At 45.2% G+C, this 8,333-nt stretch overlaps 1 long non-coding RNA gene across 1 annotated transcript; it reads right to left on the reverse strand.

The window, feature by feature from the left end:
• Positions 1-1,411: 1,411 nt before the first annotated feature.
• LOC121973531 lies at positions 1,412-2,173 on the reverse strand. The gene is made up of 3 exons (XR_006109661.1): positions 2,080-2,173; positions 1,845-1,960; positions 1,412-1,432 (listed from the first exon to the last, which is right to left on the reverse strand). It is a non-coding gene; the product is annotated as an uncharacterized LOC121973531 (long non-coding RNA).
• Positions 2,174-8,333: the final 6,160 nt, after the last annotated feature.

The raw sequence follows: 8,333 nt of genomic DNA on the forward strand, positions 1-8,333 counted from the left end.
AAGTCCACAATACAAACCCACAATACAAGTATATAAGATGCAAAAGCAAAATATACTCCGACAAAGAAAATCCTCGCGATAATGGGGCTAGCGACTGGAATCTCTCCTGACGGCCTCAACCTGAAAAGTAGTAACAACGGGGTGAGTTCAAAGAACTCAGCTGGTAATCCAATAGACATGTACAACAATATATAACTACCAGTAATATCTTAAGGTACAGTCTCCTAAACCATAGGATCAATAGTACAATTCTCTAACCATACAACCTACGGTATAGTCTCCTAACAGTTCAACAGATATGCAGAGCTGAAACAAACTGTAGTAACCCACAATATGCATAAATCACAATCTATAGCAAGAATAATAAGGAACTGCATAACTGTAATAAACTGTACTCACCTGCGAGGCTTGGGCGAATGACTGTGGACATACACAGATAAAGATAGTCAGAACAAATACGCATGTATCCTGTATGCATGTCAATCATATGCAGTCACCCAAGTGCATCATCCAATATGCAACAATCACAATAAATGCAATCTGTGCATATGATGCGATATGACATGGTCACCCCTGACGCTAGTCAGCCGTCTCACACGCGATGGCGAGACCGAGTAGGTAGGGCTGTGACACCGTGCACTCTGTCGTCACTACCCCTGATGAGTGACCGAGTGGACGGGATGCTGTCGGAGTACACCTATCCTCCTACCTCAAACATAGTGAGGGAGCGTAACGCTCTCAACTCCCGGTACGCAATGACGGGGAGGGATCCCTGTCCGCTACCACGCTGCAGTCACACTACCCATGAGCGAACCAGCGGAGCACTACAGAGCAACTGCCATACACACCCTGGGTGCTGTGCCACTACCCATGCAGTAGTCACGTTGTGTGCAGGCCCATGTAGCCGGCCGACGAGCTCAACAATAATGGAGTCGTCAATCGCCCAGCATGCAATCATGCGGGATGGTGCATGATGCTACAGTATGTCATACCTGAACATAGCCTCCTCCATATATGGGTGTGCCCAAAAGGTAAACGCATATATATAACCATGATATAAACAGCATAAACCCAAAGACATCACATATAACAATGATGTAAGTATCATGAATCCAAGAGCATGTATCACACATGTAAAGCAACTAATCCAGTAGAGTAGAGCACTATAGATATGCATCTCTATGAACATATATATACATGGCAAGAGGTAAATAACCAATCCTAAAGTAAAGCAACTAACAGATGAAGCATGTGATAGGTATCAATTAGCTAAGACCAGGGAAGAAATAAATCTACCACCTATCACTAGTAACTATATATAAACTATACATATCATAAGACAGTATCAAAAGATAAGTCAAAGGGTACCCGCCGCAAATAGAAGGTACGATCAAGCAATCCAAGGTCGAGACACCTGTCTCTAATCAGAGTCCTGTGTCAATCAAATAATATATATATTTTATTTAGCTAAATCCAAATGAATAGCTAAATAAAATCCCTAAACTAAATTAGGGCAAAACCCTAATCCATACAACCTCAATCTACTTAATTAATCTAATGGTTAATTAGGGTTAGTTACCTAATCCATAATCGCCAATTAGATTAGAAATCTAACAGTTGACTAGGATTAATAACCTTAACCCTAATCATTCCATTAAATTAATCTAAACAATTAATTCTAATCACAATAACTAACCATCTAGTAATCATGTAATCCAATTATCCCTAATTCAACACATAAACCTAAATTAACCATTCTACAACAAGATCAAAACCTACACACGACCAACAACTAGTATAATCCATCCACAACATGCTCATGTATCAATTACTCCTACACATACCTCAATCAAGCTACTGTTGATGCTGGTTTGAGGGCTGCCGGCAAGGAAACACCACAGCAAGAACAGAACAGCACCCCACAGCCCTAATGTAGCTACTGTCCACCAACCCGATACCTCTGGTGAGCAAGGGAAAGGAAGAACCGGCCACACAATCATCTCAATATCCTAAATCAACCTTAGAACAGAGTAGATCACACCATGGAAACCGTAGATCAAAACAATACCCTAACCTCACCTCAACCAATTGTCTCCATAAGGTGTCGCCCGATTCGATTCTGTGTACCAAGGATTCCTCTAACCCTCAATCAACAACAAGAATGAAGGAATCCATGACCTAACCTGAGATCACCCACAATCAGCGAGGAAGCGAACAAGAATCGGAAAAGAAGACTCGAACTAGGGCCGGAATCAGAGAACAGAAAAGAGGATGGATCAGTCGCTTACCCTCAAGGCCCTAATGGTCACTTCCCGTCGACGATCGGATGGCAAAGGCTCGACCCAATGGCGTCACTCAAGGAAGAAAAGGTTCGGCAATCAGCTAGAGGAGACGCAACTTCGTGTCTGTGATCCGGAAAGGAATAGCGCCGCCCGAATCTAAGCTCAACGGCCGCTGATGCCAGTAGAGGAAGATCGCCGATCACCGGAGCTGGAAACCCTATCTCTTCGGCGCCGCCTGCTCGCGAGAGAGAGAACAGAGGAAGAAAGGGAAGGAGCTCGGGTGAGGAGAGGAATGGGATCGGCGATTGTTTTAGGGGAAAGAATAAGAAAAGAAAAGTATTTATATTAAAAACTTTTCCTCACTTAAACAGGTATCCCAAACAGGCTTTATCCGAACCCGAAATTGATCCCCTCAAAATTCGTCTTACGAGCTCCGAAAAATTCTCAGAAAATTTCTAAAAATTCCGAAAAAATCTATAAGGCTATTTCTGAAATAACCCTATTTATTTATATTTTCCGAGTTCTCACATCCTCCCCTACTAATAAAAATTTGGTCCCCAAATTTCGCTATAACCAATAGCCAACACTATAACATAACCAAACAGTATAAATGCTGAAAGAAAACTCTAAAGATGAGGGTATCGGGCTCGGATCGTATCCTCCAACTCCCAAGTAGCCTCCTCGTCAGAATGATGTTGCCATCCGACTTTAACTAGTCGGACAGTGTTGTTCCGCAGCTGACGCTCTCTATGGTCCAGAATCCGCACCGGAACCTCCTCGTAAGTAACATCTGGCTGAATAGGAACAGATATATCTGACATAACATGTGCCAGATCGGATACGTATCTCCTCAGCATAGATACATGGAATACATCATGAATGCCAGCTAGAGATGGTGGTAGCGCCAGACGGTAAGCCACTGCTCCAATCCTCTCCAAGATCTGGAATGGTCCAATATATCGGGGAGCTAGCTTATCTCGAAGACCAAATCTCTTCACCCCTTTCGTGGGTGAAACTCTAAGAAATACATGATCACCAATGGAGAACTCCAGGGGTCTCCGTCTCTGATCAGCATAACTTTTTTGACGGTCCTGGGCCTCTGACATCCTCCGTCTGATAGTGCGAACCAACTCTGCATCCTGCTGAGCTCTCTAAGGTCCTACCAACTGAGCCTCCCCAACCTCTTCCCAGAGGATGGGTGTCCGACAAGGCCTACCATACAACGCCTCAAACGGTGCCATCTGGATAGCCGAATGATAGCTGTTATTGTAGGCCAACTCCACTAATGGCAGGTGGTCCTCCCAACTGCCTCCGAAGTCCATGACACAAGATCTCAGCAAGTCCTCCAATGTCTGAATAGTCCGCTCTGACTGCCCATCTGTCTGCGGATGGAATGTCGTACTGAAACGGAGCTGTGTGCCCAAGGCCTGCTGCAGACTCTGCCAGAATCGGGACGTGAAACGTGGGTCTCTATCAGATATAATGCTCAACGGAACTCCATGCAATCTGATAATCTCTCGACAATATAACTCTGCTAATCGATCCAGAGAATCAGTCTTCCGGATCGCTAAAAAGTGTGCCGATTTGGTTAATCGATCAACGATTACCCAAATCGCATCATGGCCTCGTCGAGTCCTAGGCAAACCAACCACGAAATCCATAGTAATGTGCTCCCACTTCCACTCTGGAATAGGGATCCTCTGAAGTAAACCAGCAGGTCTCTGGTGCTCAGCCTTCACCTGCTGACAAACAAGACATCTAGCTACAAAATCTGCGATATCTTTCTTCATGTCGTTCCACCAATAGGAACGTCTCAAATCGCGATACATACGGGTCCCACCTGGGTGGATAGCAAATCTAGAACTATGGGCCTCCTGAAGTAACTCCTCCATGACCGGGTGAGACTGAGGCACACACAATCTGCCTCAGAAATAAACAATACCCTCGTCATCTCGTGCAAAATCGGTCTGCTGTCCGGAAGCTATCTGACTACTGATGAACTGTAAATGCTGATCTCCGGCCTGGGCCTCTCGAATCCTCATCCTGATCGACGACTGAGCAACCATGGTAACCAGAATACCCTGCTCTGTCCGTCCCTGCTCCTCAAGGCCCAACTCGGAGAATCCCTGAATCAAGTCCGTGACTAAAACTCGGTGACAAGCTAAAGTCCCTCTGGACTTCCTACTAAGTGCATCAGCAACCACATTAGCTTTACCCGGATGGTAGCTAATAGTACAATCATAATCCTTCAGGAACTCCATCTATCTCCTCTGTCGGAGATTAAGTTCCTTCTATGTGAAAATATATTTGAGACTCTTATGATCAGTAAGAATCTCAAAAGTAATACCATAAAGATGATGTCGCCAAATCTTCAACGCAAAGATAACAGCGGCTAGCTCTAAATCATGTACTGGGTAGTTCTTCTCATGCTCCTTCAACTGACGAGAAGCATAGGAGACTACCCTACCGTGCTGCATCAAAACAGCGCCCAAGCCCTGAAGAGATGCGTCTGTGTAAAGTACGAATCCGTCATCACCAGAAGGTAAAACCAAGACTGGTGCTGATACTAATCTCCGCTTCAGCTCCTGGAAGCTGGTCTCGCAAGCCTCTGACCACGTAAACTTCACGCCTTTCCTAGTCAGACGTGTCAATGGCATAGCAATACTGGAGAAACCCTCAACAAATCGTCTGTAATATCCAGCCAAGCCCAAGAAACTACGAATCTCCTGGACTGACTTCGGCTGCTCCCAGCTGGTGATAGCCTCGATCTTCTGAGGATCTACTGAAATACCTCGGCTAGAAACCACATGTCCTAGAAAACCAACTGAGGGAAGCCAAAATGCACACTTGCTGAACTTCGCATACAGATGATGTCGTCGAAGAGTCTCCAAGACTATGCGAAGGTGCTGCGCATGTTCCTCCTCGGAACGCGAATAGATCAATATGTCATCGATAAACACAATAACAAACTGATCCAAATACTCCAGAAAGATACGGTTCGTCAGATCCATAATATTACAGGAGCATTGGTAAGCCCAAATGGCATTACCAAAAACTCGTAATGTCCGTATCTGGTGCGAAATGCTGTCTTCTGAATATCAGAATCTCTAACTCTCAGCTGATGATATCCAGACCGCCGATCAATCTTAGAATACACTGATGTATCTCTGAGCTGATCAAATAAACCCTCAATCCGTGGCAAGGGGTACTTATTTCTGATAGTCACTGCATTCAGCTGCCTATAATCGATGCACAACCTCAGAGTACCATCCTTCTTCTTGACGAATAGTACTGGAGAACACTAAGGCGGAACACCGTGGGGTTTTCCACAAGGACATCGAAATGCTCCTGGCCGTGCATACCATATGTAGCTGCTACAGAGGAAGCTGTCCTCTGCTGACGATGCGAAGATTGAGCTTTCGGCCCACCTCGCTGAGTCCCAGACTGACCCAAACTGTCCTCCCGAAACAGAAATCCCGGAAGCTACATGTTGAGCCTTTAGCGAGCAGTCTCGGCTCAAGTGCCCAGGCAGTTTACAATAATAGCAAACTGACTGTCCCAGGGTGCATGCAGAGGTGATGTGATCTCGGGACCCGCATCGGGTGCAGTGAGAGTCACCGGTGGACTGTTTCCGGTTCTACTGAGCAGACCGGGAAGGTCCAGATGAAGATCGTCCTAACTTTTGGGATCGGCCAGATGCCCCGAAAGTACCCTGACCCGTCTGAGTGCGACTACTCTGCTGCTGTCCAGTAGTCGGTGGCTATTGGATCTGTCCCGCAGTCAGATCAGCCTGCTTCCTCTTCTTATCAGCATTTACTCTCTGATGAGTAGACTCAATCATGAGAGCTCTATCCAGTGTCTCGGTGTATGATGAAGTACCAAAACCAGACATCTTCAACTGAAGATGCCCGTGCAGCCCCTGGACAAACTGAAGCATACGAGATCTGTCATCGGCAACTAACTCAGGACAGAATCTGGCCAGCCGATTAAATTCGGCATTATAATCCATCACTGAGCGGTTATTCTGTCGAAGACAAAGAAAATCCTGCCGAAGAGCCATCTGATATGCTCGGGGAAAATACTGACTCTCGAATGCCTCTCTAAATCTCGTATATATAACATGCTGCTCGCCTATAATCGAGCGCTGTGTGTCCCACCAGATCTCTGCCCCGTCTCGTAAGTGGTAAGCAGTCAGCTCAGCCTTTTCCCACTCGGAGCAGGCCATGTAAAAGAATGTCCGCTCCATAGACTCTATCCAAGATTGAGCCACGCTCGGATCAGTCTCCCCGCGAAATAGCGTGAATTGGCTTTTCACCAACTCCGCCAAGGCTGGGATCCATGCTCGTGCCACAACCATATCCGTAGATATCGCTGCGGTACTGGGTAGAATCACTGGAGTTGATCTTATGGGTGGTACTGATGGATAGGTTGGAAGAGGTACCACTGGTGCTGCCACATAAACGGGGTAGGAACCACTAGTGGAACTACAGAGTAGGCATAAGTAGGGATGACTAAAGGTACGATGGGCGGTACCGGGTAAGATGTAACCGGTACTGCTGGTGCAGTGTGTAGTAACCAGCACAGATGTCTGTGGTGGTACCGAGTACGCAGTAGGCACGGCTAGAGAAGGTGCCGAGTACCCTGTAGGTACTACTGGCGATACAGGCGAGGTAGGTACCTCTGAAGTCGGAACCGTCAGGATCTGACAGTCTAACGTGGTCACAATACCCCGAGGAGTCTATCCCTGACGGACAGGCTCAACCCTAACAGAACTCTCTGGAGACTCTGTCTCTAGAGAATCGATCGCCCTCATACATGTGCGACCACGTTTAAGTACTAGAACACGTATCATATATGTAAAAAATGTTATCCAGATATCACTACAGGTATGAAAACTATAAAATTACCTGATTTACCTATTGCCGTCTGGAGATGTCCTGTCACTGCATAGCCCCCAAATAGATCCAATAAAACCTCTTCAAAATACCGCGGAATTCCGAAACGAGAAAATCGACGGAAATCCGTACCATCCGAAATACCGAAATATCCAAGCTAAATCAAAAATTTAGCTCTGATACCAAATAAATTGGTATCAGATAAAATCATAAAAATCGAGAATACCTAGCAAGTCTCGTGACCGGCTCTGATACCAAAAATTGTCACGCCCCCAGGTAGTCCCTGTCCGAAGAAATTTCGGCAGCATCTCCCCTGTACGGCGGACAATATGAAGCTCAGTATACATATATCTCTATACCTCGGCCACACACGGCCGGAATAATACAATACAAATAAGAAACAAACCACGCAGTTTATATCAACATTCCACACAGCTATAATATATGATCAATCCACGCAGTTTAATAAGGAAAGACGGTATAGAACCTCGAAGATATATGTAAACAGCCTACTCCACTACAACGAAGAAACAAATCCACGAAGTAATGGAAATACAACCGCAGCGGAAAACAAAAGTAGCAAACCCGAATGTTCAATGTAAAGTCCACAATACAAACCCACAATACAAGTATATAAGATGCAAAAGCAAAATATACTCCGACAAAGAAAATCCTCGCGATAATGGGGCTAGCGACTGGAATCTCTCCTGACGGCCTCAACCTGAAAAGTAGTAACAACGGGGTGAGTTCAAAGAACTCAGCTGGTAATCCAATAGACATGTACAACAATATATAACTACCAGTAATATCCTAAGGTACAGTCTCCTAAACCATAGGATCAATAGTACAATTCTCTAACCATACAACCTACGGTATAGTCTCCTAACAGTTCAACAGATATGCAGAGCTGAAACAAACTGTAGTAACCCACAATATGCATAAATCACAATCTATAGCAAGAATAATAAGGAACTGCATAACTGTAATAAACTGTACTCACCTGCGAGGCTTGGGCGAATGACTGTGGACATACACAGATAAAGATAGTCAGAACAAATACGCATGTATCCTGTATGCATGTCAATCATATGCAGTCACCCAAGTGCATCATCCAATATGCAACAATCACAATAAATGCAATCTGTGCATATGATGC

Source organism: Zingiber officinale, chromosome 1B, assembly GCF_018446385.1.
Source record: "Zingiber officinale cultivar Zhangliang chromosome 1B, Zo_v1.1, whole genome shotgun sequence".
Lineage (NCBI taxonomy): Eukaryota > Viridiplantae > Streptophyta > Magnoliopsida > Zingiberales > Zingiberaceae > Zingiber > Zingiber officinale.